General features: G+C 44.1%; 2 protein-coding genes across 2 annotated transcripts in view; one reads left to right on the forward strand and one right to left on the reverse strand.

Annotated features, from left to right (window-relative positions):
- LOC135395963 (uncharacterized) overlaps window positions 1-7,553 on the forward strand; it is a 372,855-nt gene extending 365,302 nt beyond the window's left edge. Inside the window, exon 10 of the mRNA XM_064627047.1 lies at window positions 7,500-7,553. The gene's annotated coding sequence lies outside the window, so the exon portion shown is untranslated. The remainder of the gene's footprint in view (window positions 1-7,499) is intronic.
- LOC135394991 (leucine-rich repeat-containing protein 4-like) overlaps window positions 1-27,210 on the reverse strand; it is a 121,745-nt gene that overhangs the window by 26,751 nt on the left and 67,784 nt on the right. The window lies entirely within an intron of this gene.

Genomic DNA, 27,210 nt, shown 5'->3' on the forward strand with positions numbered 1-27,210 from the left:
GGCTCATTATTTCATTCCCCGCATCAGCACCAGCAATGGGGTAGAGCATCGACCCTGGTGATGAAACTCCCCATTCGTTATCTCACAATAAAGTTGTTGTTGTTGTTGCGTTGAACCACGTGGTGGGATCTGCATCTAATAATAGTGGGATCATCACCTGGCGCGTGGACTGTGTTCACGGACAGTAAGGTGGCGCTAGAGGTTCTGGCAAATTATTGTACCAGAAGAATCGGCCTATATAGACACCATGATAGTCGCAACATACGACCGACATCTATCTTCGGGTCATAGCCTGTGTTTCAAATGGGTACCCAGTCACACCGACCTGCACGGAAACACCCGCGCAGATGCCTTAGCACGTCGGGCACATGGGGACGTCACCTTCAATATATGTTCACTACCACTTTCAGCCTCAGCACGTTTATTACAGATACGCCGAATCCGCCACAGCGGCACTCGGTAGTCTCATTGTTCCATGAGTATCTGTTTCTCTGCGTGCAGCCATAGAAGCCTAGAAGCCATCTCAATCTGTGATTTTGAATTTCAAACACGTCTAGTGGCATTTACTTGTTTCTTTAATGGCTTTTTTCCCCCTCATTATATATAATATATATATATATATATATATATATATATATATAATTCCCCTCAGTGCTGTGGCGTGTAGAACAACAGCGTGGGTTACTTAATGAATCACGTGACCTCTTCTGCTGCCGCTTCACTGGCGGAAATGCCTGTCGTTCATGTCAGACCCCGATGAGTTACCAGCTCGTGTGGCTCAGTGGTTAGCGTGCTGGCGATGTCACGTCGAGACTGGGAGGTACCCGGGTACGAATCCCGGTGCCGGCTGTGCTGTCTGTGGTTTTACTGGGTTTTCCTCAGACGCTTTCAGACATATATCGGCACAGTTCCCCTAGAAGTCGGCCCAGGGCGCACATTCCTCCAGTGCGTCAGTCGTGACGTTGCCAACCTCTGTGTGGCAGACAACGGCGACCCCTTTCACCACTACCACCACCGATGTGTTTCGGCTTTGTCAGAGCCGATTTTCTACGCTCTATCCACTACCGTCTTTTACACATATCCAGGATAACTGGAAGCCAAGTGTCACAAGCACTTCAAACAATAACGTTGATTACCCGTAAGCCGTGTTATCGGGAGTGTGGTGGCTCTTTGACTTGCTCCAGATGCTGCCTAGTAACCCCTTTTTCTCCGTCTTCTTTTCTGTTCAGTTTGCGTTCCAAACAAAAATCTGAGACTCAGTCCAAATTCTCGAAACCCTTTGATGGCGATCCAACCCATTTACTCTCCGCAACGACGCTGGAGTCATGGGCTGCTTCCCTTGGACTGGATCTCGATGTAATTGACTGATGAAATGGGTTCGCAAGAAATCGAAGAAGTAGAACTGCTTTTCACGAAACTTGTACAGTGCTCGCGGTGGGTGCCGTCGTTGCGGTTGCCACAGCAACCGTTAGCGGGAGATGCGCGACATTCGACTGAGACAAATGATAAAAGCCATTTCCATGGTTAGAAAGTACTTAGTTATAAATGCAAATTCGATACGAACAACGTTTACAAAAGTACCCTATAGATGCGTCAGACATATTGTTATAACTATATTATTGAAATGCCATAATACACATTTATTATATCTCATCTCTCTCTCAATATCTCATTGTCACACTTGTAGATAGCTTTTAACTGCCATGCTCGCTTGCTATCGTCATCCCCCTCTCTCTTATCCTGGTCAATCAATCGTCGCTCATACCTGTAGATAGGTTTTAACTACCACACTCTCTCTCACATCATCTTTCCCATAATCGTCTCCGACACACTCAGCATAGTTTTGGCGCTCTATGGCCTTTGTTGCCTTTATGCCATTAAACACATAATCAATCAATCAATCAATCAATCACATTTATTATAAAATATTATAAATTATGTCTCAGAAGTAGAGGCTGGTAGGGATGGAGACGCTCGGAAATATGTGATGGATAGGGGAAAAAAATGTTTGAGGCAAGATAAGAAAGTGTGTAATAAGGAAAAAGATGTTACGATTAATTACAAGTAGAGGGTGTATTAAGGGACCATATACCACATTTAATTAAAAGTAGAGGGTGTATACTGAGTGAAAATTTTACATTTAAATAGAGGGTCAACGTTCCGATGACGACGGCATCGTCTTCAACAGGACTGTTGAAGGATCGGCTGAAGACGACGTTGTCGTCGAAACGTTCGCGTTCTTCAACGTGTTCTTTCAACGCGACGAATACTATTATGTGCAAGTACCCGTCCAGAACATTGAACCCGGGATGCCTACACGGGCCTGTCATTTTATTGGCATTAGAAAATTACATCCAAAGCGCTTCTAAATGGGGTTTCATTACTTGGTGATTGCCCGTGCAAACACAAATTACCTCGCAACGTCTAACAAATGAACCAAACCTATAGTACGATGTATTCTTCTCCCACACAGGAAGCGATACCCCAACAAGACCGCACTGAACAGATGTACAAACAGTAATCTCGGTTTGCGCGCCGATATTTAATTCCACGCCAATATATACAGTCGCAACTTCATTAGAGCGGAGCGCTTACCCGCCCGTTCCCAGTGGACAACATTGCTCTTTTGTTTCGAGACGCACACATACGCAGGGCAAATGAACGAAGGGTTTTAATCCGGCGCGTTCTCAAAACAGAGGCACTGTCGGATACATCGAAAGTATCCTCCCTCCATGCTTAGTTATCCGAAGTGGACGTACCAATAGCTTTCCTGCTCTCCAGGATTCCCTCGTGATCCGAATTCATGATTAGGTTCTCCCTGCCGAACCCAAACGAGAGCCAGCGAGATTGGTATAAAAAAATGACGACGGCAAGCTGAGCGAAGCCGCATCAGAACGTTCCTTAAACATATACACGTAAAACTTACCGGCAATTCGAAGGCAGTATTGTCTCTTCCATAAAAAAAAAAAAAAGACATAGAAAACAATATTCTTACTCCATACGAAAAGTTTTTTTTATGATTATTTTACCGTTGAAGATCGTAAATCTTTCCGTTTGTGAGCGAGTGAGTGCTTCAACTCCTTTACCGAGCACCCCATAAAAGCATGACTTAGTCGTGCAAGAGCGTTGCGTTCTTTATAATCAGCTGGGCTGTAAAAGGCGTAGGAGGGCGGAATAAACGCAGTAGCGGAGTGATGCGCAGGTTTCAACTTTGAAGTGCGTTGTGCGTTCACCGATACAATGTTTGGAGTGTTCCTTTTTGGTTATACTTTTTGTGAAGGAATAAGTATGCTCGTACGTTATTTGTGAGGGTAGAGACCGTATTGTGCGCGTTGTGAGCACGCTCTAGGGAGTGGGGTTTCGCCATGCTTCACCTGAAGCGCACTCGCGTGAACGTTTTGTACCGAATAAGTTCGGGAAATTGCTCGCGATCGCATTAGCGACACGCGAATTTAGTACCTGTCTTAATATCCGTTTCGTTCGGAGATGTGCACTGGAAATACAGCTTGATGGTCTGTTATTGATATGGGAGATGAATTATTGATGAGATGAGACTTAGCTTTATGGTAGCCCCGCGTTCATTTGAAACCTTTCGTCAATTAGAAACAGATTCGTCGAGTCAGGTAGAGGACGGATACCGAAGCGTCTCTTGCAGTTTATCTTCCGATACTCCAGTGCATGAACCAGGCGGAAGCACACGGCACCGAGAGAGAGAGCGCTTCGCTGGTTATTCCGTGCAATAAATATGCAAACCATAACCAATTAAGTACTAAAAAAGAATCGCTAAGTGTCGACCCGTCTTTCTTTTCAATTATTTTTCGCCGAAGGTCCCGTGAAGTCCCGATCGTACCAGAGGTCGCAGAGGTGCCGAAAGTAAAATTTGAAAGTTTGGAATTTTTTTAAATTAATGAACGTACGCCACTAACCCACCCACCCACCCACTCACTCACTGGTAAGTTCTTCGATAGCGTCGATTCTAGGATACAGCGATGGTCATGTTGAGGTTTTTTTTTTTTTTATTTACTTTTCTATTCACGAGTACTGTCAGAGTAGCCTGACCCGACTTTGTCGGGTCTCGCAGCTCCATATTTTTATATCTCAATCAATCAATCAATCACTCAACCTTCAATAGCGTCAGTCGTTTCTGTATTATTCAGCTGGACGATTTTCGTGAAACACCCGGTATTCTACAAGTGTGTACTACATCGCTACTCCCGACGACGCTACAAGTCTTAGTACTCTTCCAAGTCGCCTCAAAGTCGTACACCTATTTCTACCGCTAAAATTCTCGCTGTCGCCTTCCTCTTCTTTCGTTTTTTTTTTATCCAGGAATCAATATTGTTACAATAACACACACCTGTCTGCACTTCGTGTTTCTTTTTTTTTTTACGCGGATGGCAATATTACGACAGCCGCAATGCGAGGCATCAAAATTGAAGGTGACAAAAAGAGCGAGCAGAGGAACAACGGCCACTTTTACAACAGGCACCTGAAAGGGGATTTATAGCCTTTCCCCCAAAAAAGGGTGTTGCTACAAGGTGCCAGATAGATAAAGAAAGATGGAACGGCGAAGAATGCTTACTCGTTAGCAAGCCTTCTCGTAGCAATCGCTGTAATCCGCGATATTTATAGCCTACGTGCTGGGGGCTGCAATATGTTTTCCCCCACTCCTTGCTTCTCCAGCTTCTGCGCGAGCGGCTAACATCGCCAGCGAAGGTGTAATTACCTTTGTGGATAGCTTTCCAGCTGCAAGGTTGAAGAGGAAGGATGATGGGCATTAGTAGCAGGAGGAGGAAGGACGGCGGCGGTCGGTCGCAGGTATTCGCATGTGCTGTGGGTTCGCGTTGCTTCGGGCGGTTGTACCTCGAGAGTGCGTTTTGCTGTAACGCGCTCCATCCATATTTCCTTTTGCTCTTCGCATACCCAATACTGACATGGTTGAATGGCCACCGAGCATTTTCTCGCTTGTAGTGACATCGAATCCCCACTGCTGCACTGTAAACTGAAAAACACCCTTGTGGGTGTAAATGGCTTGTCCTATAACTGACACCTCTTTTTACACCATATGGTCTTCGAACATCCTTTTCAGAGGGTGTATTCTGTGTAAGATACCCTTTGAAAGGGTGCTTTTCCTTGAAAATGCCTTCTTTTGCACCCTTTAAACACCCTTTTAGGAGGGTGTTTAACAACTTTACACCCTCCTAGAAGGGTGTTTAAAGGGTGCAAAAGAAGCCATTTACACCCATAAGGGTGTTTTTCAGTTTACAGTGTGGGTGTACTTCTAACATTTGACATTCTGTCTCTGCCATGTCTTCAAACCACTCATAGCCACAATTGCTTCGTTCAGTTCATTCAGTTCATTCATTCAGTTTCTCCGGTTCATTCCAGACGTTTTCTCCTCCTCCTTGTTTTGTTTGTCTCGTTCCTTTTTGGTCATTCAGCAGCGATGAATCTTAGTCGTGCACATTGTGCTAGGACTCGCGCTGTAGTATAGTTTCTGTATTTGTCCTCCAGGAGGAATCACGCTTACTGTGTCGTTTCGATGTGTCCTACACCAAGCTGTCTGTCTGCGAACCCACGCATAACTGTTCGCAAGCGCCGGACGGATCGGAAACGCAAATGCTCAATGAGCCCAACTTGTGATCGCAGCGACGCGAGCACAACACAATGAAAATATGGGCAATACCAGAAAATATTTGTTGCGCAGTAAAGCCATAATGGCGTGTTCTTGTTGCTCGAGCAAACTGGCTCCGCAAGGGTGCAAATGGAAATGCGAAAACGAATGCTGCTGCCGTACGGGCGGACCGGACTTTACCGCTGTATACAGCCTTCAGGAATCCGAGCGCGCCTCAGTAACCTGAGCATCACCTCTTGAACGCGCATTCGAGGCTATTGAGAGTGTCTCTTGAAGCACACTAGGCGATGGGGATCCCTGAGGTCTAAGCGGAAAGTCCCTTGTAGTTCACTGCAGTCATGGCGTATTTCACGTCTTCTTCTTTCTTGTAGGCGCCAATTGAAACGAGAAGGGGGAAAAAAAAAAGAGCACTCGTAGTAAGTGGGAATAGAAAGTAAAGGAAGCAGCTCTTCTCGCTCTGATTCTAATGGCTCTTCGAGAGAGATGTTATCCGGCAAAATGGCGAAGAAAAAAAGATTTCGGCGATCATTAGCGTGGAGAACTCTCTTCCGTCATTTATCAAGGTTGATATAAAAAAAAAATGCTCCACGAGACGAAGGTGTGGCTTCTTGCGGATCTGAGAGAATATCTTCATCAGACAGGGGTTCTTCTTGCTTCTTCTTCTGGATTTTCGATGATGTATACCCGAAGAAGGAAGAAAAAAGACAACATTCGCCTTTTGTTCGCATAATACAACGGCTCTACAGAATGATAGCGCTTTCTATACGGGTGAGACAGAAGACACATGCTACTGTTGAGGAATGGCGTGTAGTACGTTTATTTTCCCACTGTCAACGTGACGGAGGCATGAGGTGAAGAATCTCCGAGGAGCCTGACGAGGCCTCCGTCCTCTTACAAGGTACGTAAGCAAGGTAAACGAAAATAGCGACAAGTAATAACAAATTACGGGAGAACATATAAAACCTGCTGTTACAATGAAGTATTAAGGAAAAGCACAGAGACGCGGGTGAACGCCGCATTTAGAGACACTGTTTAGCCTTAATGTGTCACAAAAAAGATAACACTAGGAAGCAGGGGCGGATCCAGACACTCACTTTGGGAAAGTGGGGGGGGGGGGGGCGATTCCTTTGTTGAAGCGCGTTTTGGGGGAGGGGAGAGAAGGAAATTCGATCTATAAACTGACGTTCTGGGGGCGATCCCCCCTGGATCTGCCAGTGCCAGAGAGACAGCTGATACACGTGCGGCGATGCAATGTTGGTTGGTTGCGCTTTATTGCGGTCTCGTTGCTTGGGGGGACCGTGCGGTCTGGGCCGACTTCATAGGGAACTTTCGGCATTTGCCTTACAACGTCTGAAGAGAGTCCAGACTCCAGAGAAAGCGGCACAGCCGGGATTAGGACAAGGCAGTCAATTCAAATGGGAGTTGTGTGTCTTTTTGTGTTTCCTTCAATCTCGGGGGTCCTAAGTATGGATATCCAGGGCTCCTACTTTTTGCTCCTACAGGGCTCCTACTTTTCCTACAGGTCGGTTGCAGTCCTGAGTAGTAGTTGCAACTGCGACTCAGGACTGCAACTTGTCCAGAAGAAGGCGGAGCGTCCGCCGAAACGTTGACCTTAGAGTTGTTAATTCCCCCTTAAAATTGTAATAAATTCCTGATGTTTTAATTCACTCGAAACTTCCGCCCAAGTCTCGTTTTTTCTCTTTCACTTATAGTAATTCGTGGCCGTCTGAACCCTCTTTATTAACTGATATATATATGAGAGAGCTCATAACGAACATTTCCTCGATTCTTCCATTCATACTATAGAAGATTCATAGTTCTCGCAGTTGTTTGTAATCACACGTATTTCTTCTTTCTTTCACAGTCTCCCTTTGTCATCTAGTACGCCTCCACCAACCCGTCTATCCCATGGAAATACAGCGACCAGGTACTTCAGTCCACTCACGTTCTTCCGAATAATAGAACAGTGACTGCTCCCCCCCCCCAAAAAAAAAAGCAAAAGAAAAAACAAGGAAAGAAAACAGCATTTCTCCACTCAAAGAACTTCGCCAATCGCTTCCCCTCAAACGAAAGCTTGTGGTCCTCACCCCATAGAGGGCGCACCAGTTTCGATTGTCTTTCGTGCAAGACGTGCATTGTAGCTCTATAATTGATTAGGGAGAAAAAGAAATAACCTCTCGGCTGTGAGGATTGGATTCCTTTTTTCATTTCTGCTCCGAAACAAAGCCAGGGCAATGGCGCGTGGACGAGAGTATTTTCAAGTGGAAAGAGGGTGTTTATAATGGGGTTTGTCGTTATCAGGGGAGGGGTTCATTAATTTTCCACCGGACGAGTGGTCGCGAAATGTAAAGAGGCGCTGCTTTAACGATGGCCTTTGTATTAAGTCTGCATGGATGGTGTTGACTCCAAGAACTTTGTTCGTTTGGGCTCTAATAGTCCTGGGTTCTCAAGTAGTCACACCGTTGTTGACGGGTCAAAGAAGCTGCTTTCAACGGCACATGATCTACGCATGAGTTCAAAGTTGAGTGTAGAATACTGCATGCTTTCTTTTTTTTTTTTTACTTTCCTCGTAAGTTAGCGAATTGTAGATACGAAGAATCCAGCTAACTATGCCTCTACGAGAGTGACTTTGCTAAGAAATTAGCGAAACAGAATAACTAATGCACGACTTAATCTGGTTTAAAAAAATAATAATCCAATGCAATCTGTATTTGTGCGACGGTGCCCATGATAATATTCAGCAAAATGAACTCCGAATCATTATTGGATGTGATCTTAACATGGATATGTTGAATCCATCAACATTCCAACATAAGTTACAAGCAGTACTTGATAGGCATGGTTTCAACAATGTGATCCCAACATCTACACGTCCTAGCCATCGTAGACCTCTTTATAACTGATCATATTCGATACCATGCGTCATCAGGTGCCGTATCATCGCAAATCAGTGATCATATACCCACATTTTTGTTGCTGAAATCGTTAAATACGAGGAACACAACTGCACCAAATTCTTATAAATAGTTTCACTCTAGAAAGTTTTCGAAGCAAATTAATGTGTGTAAATTGGGATTCTAAAACTCCCCCCGAAGCATATGACGCATTGCTGGGTCCTTTTCGAAAGGTTTACTTTGGAATGGAAGGTGATTCGTAAAAAAGAAAAATCATTCAGAAAGTTATTGGATACCCGTGATCCGAGAGATTGGGAAATTTTTAAACAACACAGGAAGAAAACTAACGCCTCCTTACGAAGCAGCAAACACGACTCTCTTTATAGTTTCATTAAACCTGAGAGAAGAAAATCATCTTTCTGCTACATGGTCTCGATGTCGGTGAAAGTATTAATGAACTGAAAATGAATAACGCGTCAGATTACGGATTAGAATTCGCAGAAATCATCTTTTTTTTTTTTTTTTTAATATCTTAGAAAGCTATCACCCCTCTTCCTGGAGCTACGCAGCGCAGTCTTCTTCCAAATTGAAACAGTCTGTTCTTTTGTCCAACAAATGAAACAGAAATCTATTATATACATATTAATAAGATTACACAGTAGTTCAGCATATGATATTGATGACATAGAGAGAGAGAGAGATACATGATGACTATGATATGGGGATGACTTCCGCTCATTGAGGAGAATGCTACCCCATTGCTATTTGGGGAAAATGAGAGGATGGTGATGAGGATGAAGCTGACGACGATGACGGGGTCTTAGAGGGAGTCGATCAGGCCGGTAGTTTCCAGGAATTTGCTGAAGGATCGCAAGATCGACATCCGCTTTCGTTTGATGATCTCCAATTATAGCCTGTTAAATACGCGCTTGATTTAGTGTTACTGCAACTATCTTACATTTATAATGATGGGGCCCATTCTACAGGTACTTTCCCCAAAGAAATACAAGCCACACAAGTAATTGTGCCATATAAGGTAGGGGATAAAAACAACCTCTCAAACTACCGTCCCATTGTATACTCCCAGTGCTCTCGAAGGAGCTGGAAAAAATAATAGACGCAAGAATCGTACAATTTGCTGATAAGTTTAACCTTAGTCTCAGCACAATTTGGTTTTCGTAAAGGCCGATAGACGGAAATGGCATTACTCAATCAAAAGGAACTTATTCTCAATCGCCTACTCTCCTAAGAAGATTTAGCGCTCTATGGAATAAAGAGGCATTGTTCTATCCCTTATTGCATCTTACTTGAACCATCGTAAGCAGAGCGTCATTATTAAGTAATAATGCATCTAAATTACTGATGTAAATACCTGCGTACTCCCAGGATGGCATTTTAAGGCCGTTATTGTTTAGCTTTCATATTAATGATCTCATAAACATCAGTAACAAGTCCGGTTTTATAATATACGCAGACGACACGACACTTTTATTTCGCGGTAAAAGCCCAATATCGCTTGTAGATAACGTAAACGTTGTTCTAGAAAGCTTGTATAAACTGAACAAATGTAATTCATTGGAAATAACTCGAGTAAAACAACAGCTACTCTTTTTTCGGTGTTCACTTTCACAAACATATGTCATGTGATACTCGCGTTAAACAAGTCATCAATCAAAAATCACATATTGTTGGCATACTGGCCAAATTTCACTACTACTTGGCACCTAAAATCAAGCTCCACATATACAATGCATTATTGTAATCGAAAGGTATTATTGTTTTCTTGTATGGGGCTGCACGAGCTTGACAATTTTTCATCTTTCAAAGGAAAACAGTTCCTCGAATAGCGGGAGCGCGCTATATGACCCCTAGTGGGACGCTTTTAAAACACTTCCAGCTTTTAACCCTATACAGCCTTTATACTCGTATTTTCTTAATTGCTATACGTTACAAGCAGACCATAAGTAGCCGAGATAGCATTCTAAAATCTTTTGTGCCCTTAAACTTGTACATACCTGTCTACGGTTCACGATCTACAGAGAAATGGAAAATTCCTTTTTCACGCGCCACTTTTGGACAACAAATGTTTCATGGGTCTGCAACGAAGTGTAACATATGATCAATTATGTGTCTTTAAATGTTGTGAAGTGTTAATTGCTAAACGTCATGTCGAAGTCAGATGGTTTTCTTTGTTCTTTTTATGCCGATTGTATGGTATGTACGTCTAAATAAGAAGTATTACAACTTCTATATGCCTGTACCATGGGGTCGAGAGCTTGTTAAGTAAAGGAGTCTTCACTACATTTTCTCGAGCTCTTCCATTTCTCCAGAAGTAGAAATAAAATACGTTATAATTAATGGTGCTCGAAATGAATGCACCAAATTCAAAAACGCACGATAACTCAACAAGTATGAAAAGCAACAGGATTTGAAGGACACGATACACCGATACAGCGGCTATGAACAATGTCAAATGTTTCACACTAAGGAAATTTATTAAGGAAAATTTAAGGAAATTGGAAAAGGTTAAATTTTGCTTGTGCGGACTACAACAAAGTAATACCAGGCGTTATTCTTTATTTCATGAAAAAAAAAAAAAAAAGATGCTGGCGTTGTTTTGATATTTTTGTATTTCGACATTCTTTGGGTAATTTTATGGTACCTGTTTGATTTCATCCACGGTACACGTACGTGTTTTAAGCTTTCGCAGATACTATAATAAGCATCGTCGCGCTGTTTATGGGCAAGCGAATAAAACTATATAAAAACTATATAATGTAGCTTATATCCAAATACACAAATGCACGTGCCGCTGACCCGAGAAGGATTTTCTCACTGACTTTCTCGAACAAATGTCTCGGTCAAATTTGAACGATCCTCATACGTACCTTTCTTCTTTTTTTTCGTGTATGTATGTGTTCTCTTTTGTATGTCTATTGTTTTTTTTTCTTGCGTCATTGCCTCCCCACTTCATCGTAGAAATATAATTGTTGTTGGGTCATTGAGACGTTTCCAAGAACTGGAGCAGCAGACCCCTGATGGGTGTCCCCTAGCTCTAATGTTTGTAAATAAACAGATATTTCCACCTTCTTCTTCTTCTCGGGCATGACAAGAAGTACAGCCTCATGCACGCATTCTTCGTTTATTTCATAGTTTCATAGTTTTATATTTAAGCAAACTAACACCGTTCCTGACAAAAAAAAAAAAATGCCGAACTGGACCGAAAACCGCCGTTCTGGATCATCCGCTGAACACACGGTTCGATGGCATGTGTGACGAGGTTCGATGCTATCATGCATTAACTGACAGCAAGTATTCTTGCTGCTGCATTGCGACTGCATTTAATCCTAAACTAATCGCGCGCAATTAACCCTGGAAAGCGTTCATCCATACTCTGACCTTATACTGAAAAATATTTTTCTCTCTCTCTTTCTGAACGAAGTTTCCTCCGTGGAATTGCGCTCTTGCGCCGGTTCAGGTCTAAACTCCAGTTCGCATCATTAGGCAGGAGACCAGAGTCTGCCACACATTCTGTTTTGCATAATGATTCTGCATGCTTGTTGTGCTGCTGTTTGAGCAGTTTAGTATATTTCTTTTTTTGAGCCCCACTACTTGGAAACACAGTCGGGATCATTAAAGCGGACTGGCTCTTAATGAATGGAATCCGAATTTCTTGCGTCGTGATTTTTGCTACTGAGGCCTCCGGCATTGGAATGAAAAATTAACGAGAGCTTCATTTCGACGACCATATCGTCCTTTGTACCGGGCCCCGTTTAAAGGGATTAAGTGCGGAATAAATCCCGTGTCTTCAGAACCTTACCGAATGGGAATGCCGTCGCAATGTACGTATCTCATACTGTACTTCCTCAAGTTATTGATTCTCTTTGCGAAGCGGAAGTATCATAATATTATTTTTCTACTTTTAAGAGGTATGTAAAAGATAAAATTACAATTTTCGTGTGAGTATGTAACGCAGTATCCATCTTTTATGATTACTGTTTCCATACCTTTGTCTTATCCTTCATACCTTAGATAATTCGTTAAAGCTAAACTTTGCCAGCAAAAGCTCAGAATTTATCAATCTACATATTTGCACGCCACAGTACGGGAATCGATTTGGGAGAACTTCCACGAAGAACCGTATCATCCGCTTTGCACGATGCACAACTGCCTCTGACGAAACCCGCGTCAACGGGCATCTATCTCTACAATTCAAATAAAATGTGGAATCAATGGCTCTCACCTGCATCCCCATGGATAGGAGTCCAATTTGAATACGTGCGAGAGAGCAATTATAGAAACCCCCGTCCGCGCAATTGATTTCGGCTGCCTCTCCAGCTTATAGCGTCGAACGTTTGCTTAGCTCGCATGCGGGTACCTGGAATTTTGATGGGTTGAGACATCGAATAGCTCCGTGTCTGCGGAACCTGCCGATTACAGTCGGATTGAGCTGAACTTTTCGTAGCTGCGGAATTTTTCAGCATCTGTGTTCTAGCAATATCATGGGCACCTACTGTGAGAAGAGAGGGGAGATAGGAAAAAAGCCAATCATTCGCAACGCGGGGCCGATCTATACTAAGTATCGGCCCATAGACGATTGCGTCGTGCCACGGGGACGCAATGCATTCGGGACATTCACACGTCACTGCAAACGTCAGTGTAAACGTGGTCCCATAAAAATGGCGGCTAAACCGTTTGGAACCAACGCGATCACTGAACATTTCTTGGCGTCAATTTGTAGCTTCTTTCGACCTCGATAATTAGTTTTATCTTTGCCACAAAACAGATAATTTGTATGCCTGGTACTGCTGACCACTCGTAAAGATGTATAGTCTCCATTTTTCTTTTCTGTGTGTATTTATCCCGAAGATGTGGTAACGACACCGGCTCTAGTGTACTCACTCAGCGCATGAGATGCCTTGGTTCTTTGGAGGAATCGGCTACCATGTCTCGTAGGGAGCACCGCGCAGAACGCATTCATCTCTCGGCTATATGCTGATAGAAGAGGTCGGCAGGCGTCATCAAAGCGATATTGCTAATGACGTGCGACGAGATGGTGATTTTGTCGCAAGCGACCGCGTGAGGATAGTTACAAAAATGGCAGTTCCGGTACTCTGTCGCATCGTTGGAGTTTGGAAGTCGCCATGATACCCTGGAGCTCCGCTACCTCAGCACCACGTTTCCACCCCTTAGTAGTAGCGGAGCTCGGTAAAATAACGACAACGGTTTTTCCGGCATCTAATCCCATCCAAGTTGCGTCTTCCCTGCGGGCTCCGTGTTAGAGGCAGGTTCTCCGCTAATATCGCCTGTGCTTGCATTGTTTTTCTTTACGAAAAAAAAAAAAAAAACTGCAAAGTGTGAACAATCTCAAAGCAATTTGAATGAGTGGCGAGCTATGGTGCAGAGTCTACTGAGTTTTGCATACTGTGCACGGCAGCTCGTCACTCATTGAAAGTTCAGTTCGTGTTTGAATGTAAAAAAAGAAAAAGAAAAGGAGAAAGTGTTTTCGGACGCTTTGTAGGTTTTGTCCTGCGAATACTTCCTACTGCTGGATTGAGCTGTATTTCTTATTCCACACTTGTATGTGTTTGCACCGTGTAAACCCTTAACTGCAGCCAAGTGACAACCACGTGTGGCGCGTCTCTTAGTGCAGCAACTTCACGCGAGTTATCGTAAAAGAACATCTCCACACCAAGGTTTAACGAAAGGAAATAAAAAAAATAAAAGTTGTCGAAGTGACTGGTTGGATCCTTGGTCTTTGTTTCCTCTTTAATTCACATTCACCGTTAAGACGTACACACTGTCTGAGCAATAATTGTGTACTAAAAGCTCCCACGTTACTACGTGTATTATTTTGCTGCGTAATCCACCAACGACACTCTTTTCTCAAGTTCAAGTTATCCCCTTTGTTTTTATTTATTACTTATTATCATTATTAGTTTTCTTTTGTGTGTGTGTGTGTGCGTGCGTGCGCGCGCGCGCAATCACATATCTGTTTTGTCCCTTGTGCGTTCCTGTCGCGACAGGCTTTATTTCACATTTATAAGACCACAAAAATTATTTATTAAAAACAAATGACACGAACGTGTAAAGTATGAAATATCATATATGCAGAGTAATGTTTTCTAAAGACGACATTGGGCTAGGAAACGTTTGAAGACAAAACGATTATTAAGCAGGAAAGGCCTCTCTGTTAGAGCTTGGCACACGGTGTCACGAAACGTGTACACGTAGGTGTCCGCCTTACGTTCTGAGTTTGGGGAGATGGGCGAAAGTATATATTTTTTTCTTACGAAATAAAGATGAGAAAATAATTTCATAAGTCCTACTACCGCTGGTTGACCTCCTATACGTGCCAGTATAAGGAAGAATTTCCCCTTCTGCGCCCTTTCACACCACCTAGTGATTGTTGGGTACACAGACCACTACCGTGCTCGGTATACGGCTTAATAATCATCCGCTTTTAATTTCACCGCAATTTCGTCTGAGCGCGGACCGGGAATTTCGATTACCAAAGACATCATAATTTAATCCCCTCCGCTAATCAAATTAGCGGAGCTATTAAGTGGGGAAACGACGCGTTGGGTTCTCCCAAATTTCCGTCAATATTTACTCCCCCGTTTCTGGTATTTGCACCGTGATTGCATGGGAGCCTTCCGTGCCACGTTTTCTTTTGACGTTTTCGATGTCGTTTTTTATATCTTCCCACGTGTGTTCGGCAGTTATCTGCGAAATTGTGTGCTCAAGCAGGTGTATCTGTCGTTGTTCCTTTTGAGGAAGTCGAGCTTAGCCAGTGCTTTGACGTCCGCGCATGTCGATGAGCTTGTTATGAAGCGGCACAAAAAGAAAAAAAGAAAAGAAAAAGCTGTATAGTAGTTGCTGGCTGATATGGGCAGAAGAATCCGCTTCGTAGTACAGCAAGGTTCCGACTAATTTTTGCGGGGGACCCTCTAGTACCGGAAGCGATATTGCTGGTGGTGATGATAATATCGTTATTTGCCGAGCCACTTACCGACATGGCGCTATAGGCTTCCTCGGGAAGGCTTGCCCGCAGTACAAACCTTCCCAGATCACATTCTCCGGGTCTCTTAATCAGGTAGACTCTCTCTCTCTCTCTCTCTCTCTCTCAAAATTGCTCACCGGCCTCGGTGGCTCAGTCGGTAGCGTGTGCCCCTTCTGATCCCGAGATCGCGGGTTCGAACCCGGCCGAGGACGCCAGCAACTTGGTGGCAGGGTACAAGTTGCTTACACACGCCGTCTTCCGCGAAGGACGTTAAATACGGGGTGCCGTGTGATGAGCTTTCATCGCACGTTAAAGAACCCTCAGGTGGGCAAAAGCAATCCACAGACCGACCGCTGTGGCGTCGCTCATGATCTCAGTTGTCTCGCGACGTAAACACCCAATTATTATTATCAAAATTGCTTGGTCCCTAGCCAAATTCAGCCCACCAGCGCTCTGCCCTTAGAGCTCTTTTGATATTTTTGGACACCATAAGACCTGGATCCTTATTGTGAAGGGGCTCTTTATTTCATTCCCCACATCACCACCAGCGATGGGGGTAGAGCATCGCCCTCTGGCGACGAACCTCCCCATTCATCATCTCAAAATAAAGTTGTTGTTGGCGCTAGGCTGATCAGGGGTATCACGCGTCCTGGGTCGGCTTCGTATAGGGAAGTGTGCCAACGTTTGTTTGAGAGTGTCGGCGGAAAACCCAGGGTAAAACACCCGGACAGGATTCAAAGCATCATGTAGCCGGGGTACATCGATCGAATCATGACATTCTTGCCCCTTCGATTGCAGCTCCGGTTTATCCCCATGTTTACTATTATTTTGGTTCATGTGGTTCACCTCATGATGCGAATTTCTCCGCTCGTCAACATCAATTTATTTGTTGTTGTTGGGTCATGTATCATGAATACATTTTTAAAAACATGCGTGATGGTGATGAGGTAAAGGAAATATGGGGATGTGAGTTGCGGCAGTGTGTGTTTACGTAATTATTGTATACATTTCGTGTATTGTCGTGTCTGTGCATTGTATGCATATCAAACAAACAACAACAAAAAAGAAATTCCATACGATTATTCTTTTTATGTGCCACAGTTGCCAACCTTATTATGTTTACAAATTCCATTTTGTTTGTTTTTCTCACATTTATTATTTTAATGCTACATTCCTTTTGTTACTAACTAACTATTTACAGGTAGTTTCTCATTGACATAGATATCAACATGAGGTCCCACGCTAGCCTGCTAGGAACAACAACAACAAATAAATCGCGACTCTGACATGGGAACCCATAACTGTATATTGATTTATGTATGAACATATCACGTAACAATAAACAGCAAAGCAGTATAAGAACGCTCGTTCTTATTTAAAATCGAAATCTGCAAAAAAAAAAAAAAATGCATTGAACCTGCAGTATCGCAAGGGATGGGCATTTCAGTGGGCATTCTGTGTAGCCGGTAAAAATGTTTGAGTTGGGTAGTGAATTTTTTATTTTTTTTACTCAGGTGCCGAAAACTCACATTCGCTTGGTTCTGTTTTGTATTTTTCTGTCCTTTTTTCTATTCTATCTTTTGTTTTCTTTTTTTGAGTGGGAAAGTAGCTCTTTATTTCGTTGGTCCTAGATGTTCATCATGTTGCAAATAAAAAAAATAAAAAACAGGCCCAACATCTTCTTGCAAGTTTGTCTTTCGATGTCTAACGGAAAGATGCCAAGTACTTCCAATTTTGTAAGTATAAAAATAGCTAGGGCTGTGGGCGAATAATCTGAATAATTGTATCCAATTTGAATTCCGAATCGAATACGGAATTCATATTCAAATTCCGAATTGTCTCCTCCAAAGCGGATTTATTCGAATAGCTGGCCTCGTAAGCCCAAAGAGTGAGTGCTGGTTCATGCGAAGATCCGTGTACGCACGCACACACATATATATGTCATGTATGTATGCTACAAGCATGCCGCATCCGGTTTGACATAAAACTATGCATAACATATTAAAACCACGAGCTTGAGGGAAACGAGAAGAACGACACGACACACGAAGGCTCAGAAGCCGCCGTTCTCTCAGCTCTCTCAAGTATAAAACTATGCGCTTCGTATTGGCACAGTCTTAAAACAGAGGACGGAACTTTGCATCTCGCATCCCGCGACAGGCTCACTTCAAACCCGTCCTCACAAACTCTTCCCTTCATCTCTAGGGACAGCACGTGTTGGACGACAGGCATCGCGTCTGGGACCGCGTCTCTTCCGTTGCCTTAATAATGTACGCCGGGAAACGGCGTTAACGGAAGTTGCCCGAGCCAAGTATTAATTATGTCAGGTATTGAACGCAGGAACCCAGTTGCGCCATTCAAGGAGCTCAATGGCGCGCTTCGAACGGAACCGCGTGTTGATGGAGGACGCTGCCACGATAATGCGCTCTGAAAACGGTGCTTCGCCGCATTGCATGATTGAGTTCTGCGGCTGGGCGTCCTGTTTAATCACCTCTGATTTTGTGGGACAGCGGCTGCTTCTTGTGACACGCAGTGGAAGGAGAACGTATAGCCATCGAGCCCGAAGGGACAAAACGACGCAATTGTTTGTGTGGCACCTGCAATAGTTCTTCGTACAATAAAAACGGAACCTGTAAAAATTGACATTTTCCCGCAGGAAGATCTGCAAGTATCTGCTCTAAGTTCTACTCGTAAGTGGCTGTGAATTGTCTCTCTTAAATATGCTCCGAAGTTCCACCAGTTTTCGATACATTCCACTGCCTTTTCTTCACTTCTTTGTGCAACGGCTCCAGAATATTTTCTAGATTATTCTCTCCAGCGGAACAATCTTTTCCAAAAGTGAACGTCAAACCACCCGTTCGTTGGCAGTAGCTCCGAAGCCACGCAAAATGTTCTAGTACCCTCTCTCTCCCTCTCTCTTTCACACATTCCTAACAGAAGGCGACTCCCTGAAGTCGACTAAAGACGCTCGTTAATCCTCCACCTCCTTCCTGCTGTCCTCTCTCCATGTCTGTAGGCCGATCCTAACTATAATTGCTTCGTGGTTCAAACACGGACTGACTGACTGCTGACTTTTCGTGCCCAATAAATAACCCCCCCCCCCACTTCCAAACATGGAAAATTAATAATAGAAATATCCCTGCCCTACTCTTTGCTCTCCTTTTAATCTCTCCCCTCCGTGGATTCAATGAACAACTGTATGTGTTTTTTTAAGAAGCAAACGTACCACATAACGAAAGCAATTTAATAGCGTTAAGATAAGACGTGATAAGCCAGTTCTGACTGGGTCGGGACTAACCTCTCCATATTTTTCTTTCTTTTCCAATCCAATCCAAGACGTGGTATAATGAAGCAGCTGGCAAAACTCTCGCGCATTGGGCCGCCGTTCTCACAATCATTTCCTGCCATATTTTCGACATGTCCTCCTTCTCATTTTCCTTCCCCTTTACATTGTCACTCTATTTTCCCCCCACCCACCCGTATATGTAATTCACCCTCTTAAGCATAACGACACGGGTGGGTCAAACGGTTGCTCCCAAAGACGACATCGCTGACGAGAAAGAGAAGGTCGGCCATTATATTCGACTCAGGCCTCTTCAATTTCTCCCGGCGATCGATTTTTCGATGCATTCTCATAGGCGAGAGATATTGACTACGGCGGCTGTAAATATTTAAAATGCAATTCATAATCCACGTGATTTCTCCCAAGCCTGGCGAGCGGGAGTTCTTCGCACCGGCTTTCGCAACTCCGTGTGCCGAGTAATGGAGGAATACGTAAAGACAGAGCGGAGGAGTTGGATGGCGTTTTGATGGATGCTGCGAATGTCAGTGGAAACGACCACTCACATGCAAACATGAGATTGAACGTACGTCTTTGATACGTTACTTGGATTTTTCGTTCGTCTCGCTGGAACGGCTGGAACGCGGACACAAACCTTCGATGCTTCTACTATTCGAGGTTTTTCTCTCGCTTCATTAAATTTGCAACGTTAATAGGAAGTTTTAGTAGTGAATCACCCCGTGTCATAGTCAGGATTTATTTGTTGCTCTTGTTGTTGCTAGTAGATCGCAAGCTATATGATAAAGGTCATATCAAAGATAAGCAATGTGATGTTAAACACTTCAAAGGAACAGAGCGATTCGTTAACGAAATTTAAAAAAAAATCGAAATTAACCGAATTCGTGAACTCTTTCCGATCTGCTATCATCTAGAGAGCCGATAAGGAGCCCGTGATTACATTCAAGAAGGATGTCGAGTTTTGTAACGAGTTTGTTACGTATTCTGGAATTCTGCCATGGAAAATATATTAATAAAAAAAATGTATTCCCATGTTAGCAGCGCGGAGCACCTGTAGCCAGGGGGGTGTGTGCACACGTGGCCAGATGGAAAGAAAAAAGGAAAACGAAATGGACATAGGGTTCATTGTGGGTCCTGGCCTACTTCAGGGGCAACTGTGCCGAAATTCGTCCGCAAAGTGTGCCAGGAAACCCAAAGAAAACCTCAGACACAGCTAGTGGCCTAGCCAGAAAAATATTTGCACTGCTGTGAGCTCGGACAGAGCAAGGCTGGAAGACTTATTTTCGACATGATTCAGTACGATTTCAGATCGATTCACGCTGCGAATGCAGTGTGCCTGCAAGTACCGTCGTCTATGCAAAATGCTGTCCATCTCGTTGGGCTTCCTTTAAGTGTATCTTGCTGGCACTGTGCGTGTGTAAGAAAAATCTGTGGGAAATCTACAAAGGCCATTGAATCCTTCCGTCCTATAAATTTAACGAGCTGCATGAGCAAAAGTGCGAAATAGATGGTACTAAACAGACTAAAGACTCCTTCCTCATATAATGACAGGCGTCATGCTGGCGCGCACCACTATAGACTGCATAATTGATCTGGTGTCGTACATTCAATAGGAGCATGTCTGTGGGAACATCACGGTGACCGAATTCTTGGACATAAAACGAGCGTACGGGCTTCTTGTTTTGTGGTTGTCTTTGTTGTTAAAAATAGCAAGCCCCTAGTATGGCTAACCTTTCCCTTTGCCTTTCACCATTAAACCTACCTGCCCCCTCCCCACGCACACACACACACACACACACACACACTCACACACATGCACGTGCTAGGCTAGGTGGTCTTATGAACGGAAAGTCCATGGTGCCGCATCCTGAGGTAGATTGCTGATTACTTATCAGAACCAGTAGTATTTATGCGCACAAGTGAGGAATACATCAGCAACACCCACAGACTCGTTGCAGGGGTTCCGCAAGGAGGAGTAGTCAGTCTAACCTTATTTAATCTCGCGCTCGCACACTTCCCTAAAGTTCAGCTGCGAGGTGTGCATCTCAGCATGTATGCAGACGATATATGCGTTTGGACATCCGGTCAGGATGACTTCTCGGAGGTCGCCGTGTACTCCGCATGTGGGGCAGAAGGAAGACTAGGTGGAGCCGAGACGGTGTTTGAAGGCAGGTGAAAATTGCAGCGTTCAGCCTCACGCGGTGGAAGAGTTCAGTAAACGGCCGCATCAGTCGCGGAGGAATTTCGAGAGAAAGTGTGGGGTCTACGACGGTATAAGGGTACGTCGTGTTACCATTGGGCATGCGTCTTTTGGGGGAGGTGAGGGTCGAGAGGAGATATCTACGGTCACCCGAAGACAACACCCGGAAAAAAGCTGCGTGCTGATGGGCGCACAAAGCGGCTCTGTCTGGTTCTTCATTACCGGCGATGTTCTTTTTTTTTTTTTTTGATTGCGTGTTAGCGCCGCGAAGCAACTGTGGCTATGAGCGGCGTACAGATGTGGACAGATGGAGAGAGGACAGCAGGAAGGAGTGGGGGACAGGGGGATTAGTATGCGTCCTGGGCCGACTTCAGGGGTTACCGGCGATGTCGACGTGTCCGGAGATCCACTGCAATGCGACAGCGTGCCCTGCAACGGCTGCCTTCTAAACTTGCACGGTGTCAAGATATGCGTATATCACGTGTGTAAGAATACAGCAACTATACACCGTTCCCTGGAACAGAATGAGGCTCGTGCCCCGTTCCTTCGCTTCTTTATTGTCTCCCGTGGTACCCTGCAACGTATTTATGCTGTATGCCTTTAAGTACGGTGCATATGTATACGCTCAGCTATCTCACTATTCGCTCTCTATTCGATTCGGTTTAAGAATTACTATTTGAATAGCCCCGATTAATATGCACTGATGCAAATACAGTAAACGCAAAAAATCGCTTTGTATACATATCTGTATATACACAGCCATCCGAGCCTCCGGGTATTCCCTGCGGCGTTTTCCTCGAGTGCTTCTCGTACATTTCGCCTATTTAACTTTCTCCTTGGAACGTTTCTTCTAATGATGCCGTGCGCTTTGATGTTACAACTCAAAAAGTTCCACCGTCCAACTTCTGAGTGCGCGTTCTCCAAACACTTGGATTCCAACTTTGGGTTCTCGAAAGACGATCAAAGGAGATCCCGAATTCCGACTCAATGCTTGTTACATCCACTAATAATAGCGGGGAAACGTTTTCGATCAGACCTTAAGCTTTTGAGTGCACCGAACGGTTTGTTTTTGATATTCGTTGCGTTTTGAGAAGTAAATATATCGCTCTCTGGAGTTGAATGTTGTTAAACTTTAAAGCCTCTTTTTTTTTTAAAGACATTTTTTGTGCATAATGGTGGGTAAATACACGAGCGCCGCATAAAGAGCATTGTGCTTATGCGCATTGGGTATTTTAAAAAAAGACCGGTATTCATTGTTTATTATTTGTTTTAAATCCATTAAAAATATTGGCGACGTGGACTAAGAACTTAAAGCGGTTATTCAGAAATCCTTCGTGATCTTTATCGATCACAAAGGTGCCCTGGTTCCTTATTGGTTTTTTCTTTAGTGCTTCATTTTTACCACACAAAATACTAATGAAAAGAAGAAAGTAAGTTTTAAGAACTAAAGTGACTAGAACTACTAAACTAAAAAAAAAAAACATCTCTAGTTTTATATTGGAATACAGGTACAGTGCACTTCAAAGAAAAATGTAAAAATATGTAAAAATACTTTATTTCTACTTGTAACGTTCCAGTCTCCGAAACCGACTTCCTGGTCCGGACACTAGGCGTAACTTTATTGTTTTTCCCCATGTCCCGTGCTTTTCCTACGTTACACGTTTTCTTCTTTTCCTACGTTACACTACTTAGCTTGATTTACTTATAATACGTATATGTCTTCTATACTACTACAGCTACCGACGGCTGTTCCCCATTAACTGGGACTCTTCAGCACAGCGTGACAAACTTTAGGAGCGGAGTGAACTGTATCTCTCGGCTAGGAGGAAGTGTTCCATACGCTGTTAGCATCACTTCTGGAAACCGTAATAAGCCAATACTAAGTGACTGAAAGGATTGGCCTCTAAAGCAAAGAGGTAGCTTACGTGAAGCCATCATTGAGCAAGGACTCCCCCCCCCCCCCCCCCGCCACTGCATATTTGCTTATTTATATGTGTAGGAGAATCGAAACAGCTAAAAGGAAACAAATAATTGAAAAAAAAAACTGCGAAACTAATATTTTTGAAACGAAGAAACAGCTACCGCAGTTCTTAAAAAGAAAGAGAGAGAAAACTGGTAAAGTTATACATGGCACACGCGTAATATCTCTCCATTTACGGTGCAGTCTTTACCATCGTCCATATGGACTTGTCATCGAGCTGTAGTCCGCATCTCGCTTACCAATTTTTGTGTCGAGACAGTCGATGCAATACCGCATTAAGCAAAGACAGGAGTGTTTATATACCTTAAGACTTCTTGGCAAGTTGAGAAGAAAGACGTCCGTACTTGACAGCCTCAAAGTAGGGCGACGCAGGTGTTGTTGGCGGGTTCCGGTAATTAATTTGCCATCAGATGGCGCCTGCTTTGCAGTGCTCAAAACGCAGGCAACGGTTGTGATCAGGGTTCGCCGAATGGACCCAGTTTAAAAAAACCCACCCGGGTTTTTTTGGGGTCCACCCGGGCTGAAAAACCCAATAAAGCCCACACGCGGGTGAAATACAGAAACGAAGGGAAAAAAAAAGAAAAGAAGGAAAAGGGACGACTGCTTCGGAGATTCCTTTACCGTAAATTCTACAGCGGCAAACAATTATTTCTTCCAGGAACATGAAAAATAGGTGGAGAACGGCTGTTGCGTGTCATATGCAGCAGTTCGAAAGAAAAAAAAATCCTAGCACCCGAAAAACCCACCCGAAAAACCCGAAAAAACCCACTGGGGCGGGCTTTTTTAAAAAAAACCCGGGTTTTTCCGAACCCTGGTTGTGATGGCTAAACGGAGAAACGCCTCTTTCTCGAATGCTTTAAAAAAAAAAATACTTTCTTGCTGCGCAGTGGCTTTATCGGCTTTAATCGATACTGTTATTTTCTCAAATCGGCAAATCTACACTGGAACCGAAAACGAGATACTGTCTGTCTGTAGCATCATTCTTAATGGTGCTTGAAATCAAACTACTTTGCCAGAAATGCGGAGCGAAACCTTTGTAAAGGTCCGAATTTAACTCGCCAGTCACACGAGCGTCCACTGCAGCTTCCGGTTTTTTCGAGACAGTCGTTGCTATAGTGTACAATGTAATAATAAAGCCCACACTGAGGCTTTAACATTATTGAGTTCATCCACTGCCCTGCAGGCTTTTTCATTAAGGGTCTATACATACCTTGTTCACCGCGAGGACTACGAGCCTTTACTGACTGAAAAATTTCCATACCCTCAAAGTCGGACACAACTATATAACTTCCAGCAGAGTCTTCGTCAAGCCTTCTGGCTGTTTACCCTCTCCCATCCGAAAGGAAAATAAAAATTGAATTGAATTGAATTGAATTTAACTTCGATGCCTGCTAGACGGCACGGGACTGGACACGGAAGAAATCCCCATCGAAAGGGCCATATTCGCGGAGAGCCTTCCAAAATTCCGCTAAATTTAGCAGGATTTCGCCATTAACCCCACGTAACAGCACCTCGTAAAAACACGCCCTCTCTCTGTGTGATATAACGGTATCGACCCGTCGCGATGAGATAGATCGTGATGGAGAGGTTTTTAGCGTGGAGCACAAAAATCAGAGTGGCACTGTAGTAGGCTGTTAGTAATGAATGATGCATCAGGAGAAGGGGGAGTCCGGGGAAGCTCCCGAAAGGGCAACTCCCCTGGGTCCCCCCTGGCTGCTGCTACATGCTCTGTTGATTCTGAGCCTCTGCAGTACATAGGACGAGAGATAAAACAGTGCCTGGCTTACCCGGGGAGGACTCTCTGCATACTGTTCCTCTGTACACATTGCAGCAGTGTTGTTGGGATTTGCCCAAAGCGGAAAGGAAGGTGACCTTCGGGCTACGCTGGCGTTAGTTGGAATTAGCGGTAGGACGAAGAGAACGCGGCGTAAACGTAGGGACGCTGGCGGTGGTGAAGTGGGGGAATGGCTTCCAACCGGACAGCACAATATGCGCGTACCCTCTATATTTTAATTTCTTTCTCGATGTCTCTCTTTTTAGTTATCCGTTATTATCCCAATCTGGTTTTGTCTCTCCCAGTTCTCAGCAGTTTGGCTGTTTATGCTGCTGCCTTTTGTTCGTCTATATTTTCCCATGCGACGAGTGTTACAGTATCCAGTTCCTACCACGGCTGGACTACCAGTTTCGTTTTCTAATCGAACCTACTCTGTTGTTTTTCTTTCTTTCTTTTTACGATAAGGAGAAATATAGGAAACTTCGTTGGTAGGAAGGGATTGGGGCCCACAATATATTCGGACTGTTAAACAGCATGAGGAAAGTGAAATGACATAAAAAGGGCATCTCCTTTCCTTGCGATGCCGAGCGGCAAGTCCAAGAAAAATAACGGTCGTTAAAGGGGTTCTGAAGCAACGCATATCTGTGATTCATTGCTCATCCACGTGTCTTAACGAATACCAGTACTGAGGGAAATGAATTATCTTCCTACATGCCGTTGTTAGCGAAATACAAGCCCATTCGAACACACTCTCCGTTCGAGTTACGATATCAGGGAAGCAGCGTTGTACGTAGCGGTGCTACAATGTTGGCTACTTTTTTCAGTAATGTAGTTGCGTTAAATTGGTAACGTGGAAAGTATTTCCGCTACAGATTATTATTATTACTGCTCCGCTTGCTATAGCACCTTTTGGAATGCAGGTTGCACTTCGATAGAAACAGCCGTCTCGTGTATTTTCCAACATAAACTCGGGGTCAAAACCATTTAAAGCAGGAAGTCATAAACATTTTGAGCTTATTGTTTCCTTCCCCTTCATTGACGAACTCACTAAATATTACGAGGTAACAGTTCGTTTTCCGGGCCAAGGCAACTGCCAACTGAAATGCGCCAGTTTATAATTAATCACGCAGTATCGGGCGCGAAACGTTGTGTCGGGAATAGCTTTTCCTCTCCCCCCCCTCCCCCTTCTCTCTGAAATTTAGTGGTTAACGTGCCGTGTACCCAGGTACAAATTGTTCAATGCCCGACGTGGAACCATTTGTCACAAATGTGTCACTCTATTCCACTGTTTCAAATACCCTCTCTCCGTTAGTGTACACGTTTCCGGTGATTTCCATCGGGCGAAAGTATCGGTATCGCCGCAGCAACACGTCATTTCTATATTCCTCAAGTCACGCGAGTGTTCTCGTTGGGCAATTGACCTATGGCGGGCTAGAATTCTTCTTTCTAGAATCCTTCTAGACCGCCATAATTGACCTATCGGCTTGTACACGAGCGGGTGCTTTGAAATAGTGAAGGTGCCGATATGCGCGTTGGCGTAAAGAAATGGTCTGGTGTCGGGTGCAGACTTTTCAGACGGATGTCCCATTGTTCGGTCTCAAGTCGGCCCACGACGCATACTGACCCTCTTGTCTGCAACACCTTTCTGCTGTCGTCTTCCCATCTGGACACTTATGTGCACCGCTCGTGGCCCCAGTTGATTCGCGGTGCTAACCCGTATTAGAAAATAAATTTATGCGAAATAATGTAGGCACTCGTAAAAGAAAATCCTGGAAGATGACACTGCAGAAAACTGTCATGAATTCTACTTACTCCTTTGAATTCTGCTCGCTACCTCTTAGCAATTCTTTCCCTGCATATAAATAATAAAATATACAGGAGGACGAAAGGGTTGTGATGGGAGAGAGAACGAAATTGTAGAAGGTTTTAAATATTGTACATATCGCAAAGCGTCCTTCCACAGTGTCGTCGTCGTCTTCTACAGTCTTGTATAAACTTTTGTTTCGTAGCTATTTCCAGTTAAAACGACACACCGTGAAGTAGTAATAGTGAGTTTTAGCTCATCGTACGCTATCGTCTTTGCGTACGGAAGGGATAGCATGGTATCCAACAACAACAACAAATAAGTAATGATGATGCAGTGGGATGTTTCGCCGCTGAGGCGGCACCCTATCCCATTGCATGAGGGGAAGAAGATGGTGAATGATGATGAATGTTCAGAGTTCACGCAGGGGCCCTGTTGCTGCTAAGAAGGTGATAAGGGCTTGAAGAGCTCGTAACTGATCTGCTGGGTTGGCCAGAGGCCCAAGCAGTTGAGGAACGGCAAGTTGGCGCTGGAGGACGCGTCGCAGGACCACCAACGCTATCCCTTACGTATGCAAAGACGATAGCGTATATACGATGCATTAAGGCCCGGTTTCACCAA

This window comes from Ornithodoros turicata, chromosome 5 (genome assembly GCF_037126465.1).
Source record: "Ornithodoros turicata isolate Travis chromosome 5, ASM3712646v1, whole genome shotgun sequence".
In the NCBI taxonomy this organism is placed as follows: domain Eukaryota; kingdom Metazoa; phylum Arthropoda; class Arachnida; order Ixodida; family Argasidae; genus Ornithodoros; species Ornithodoros turicata.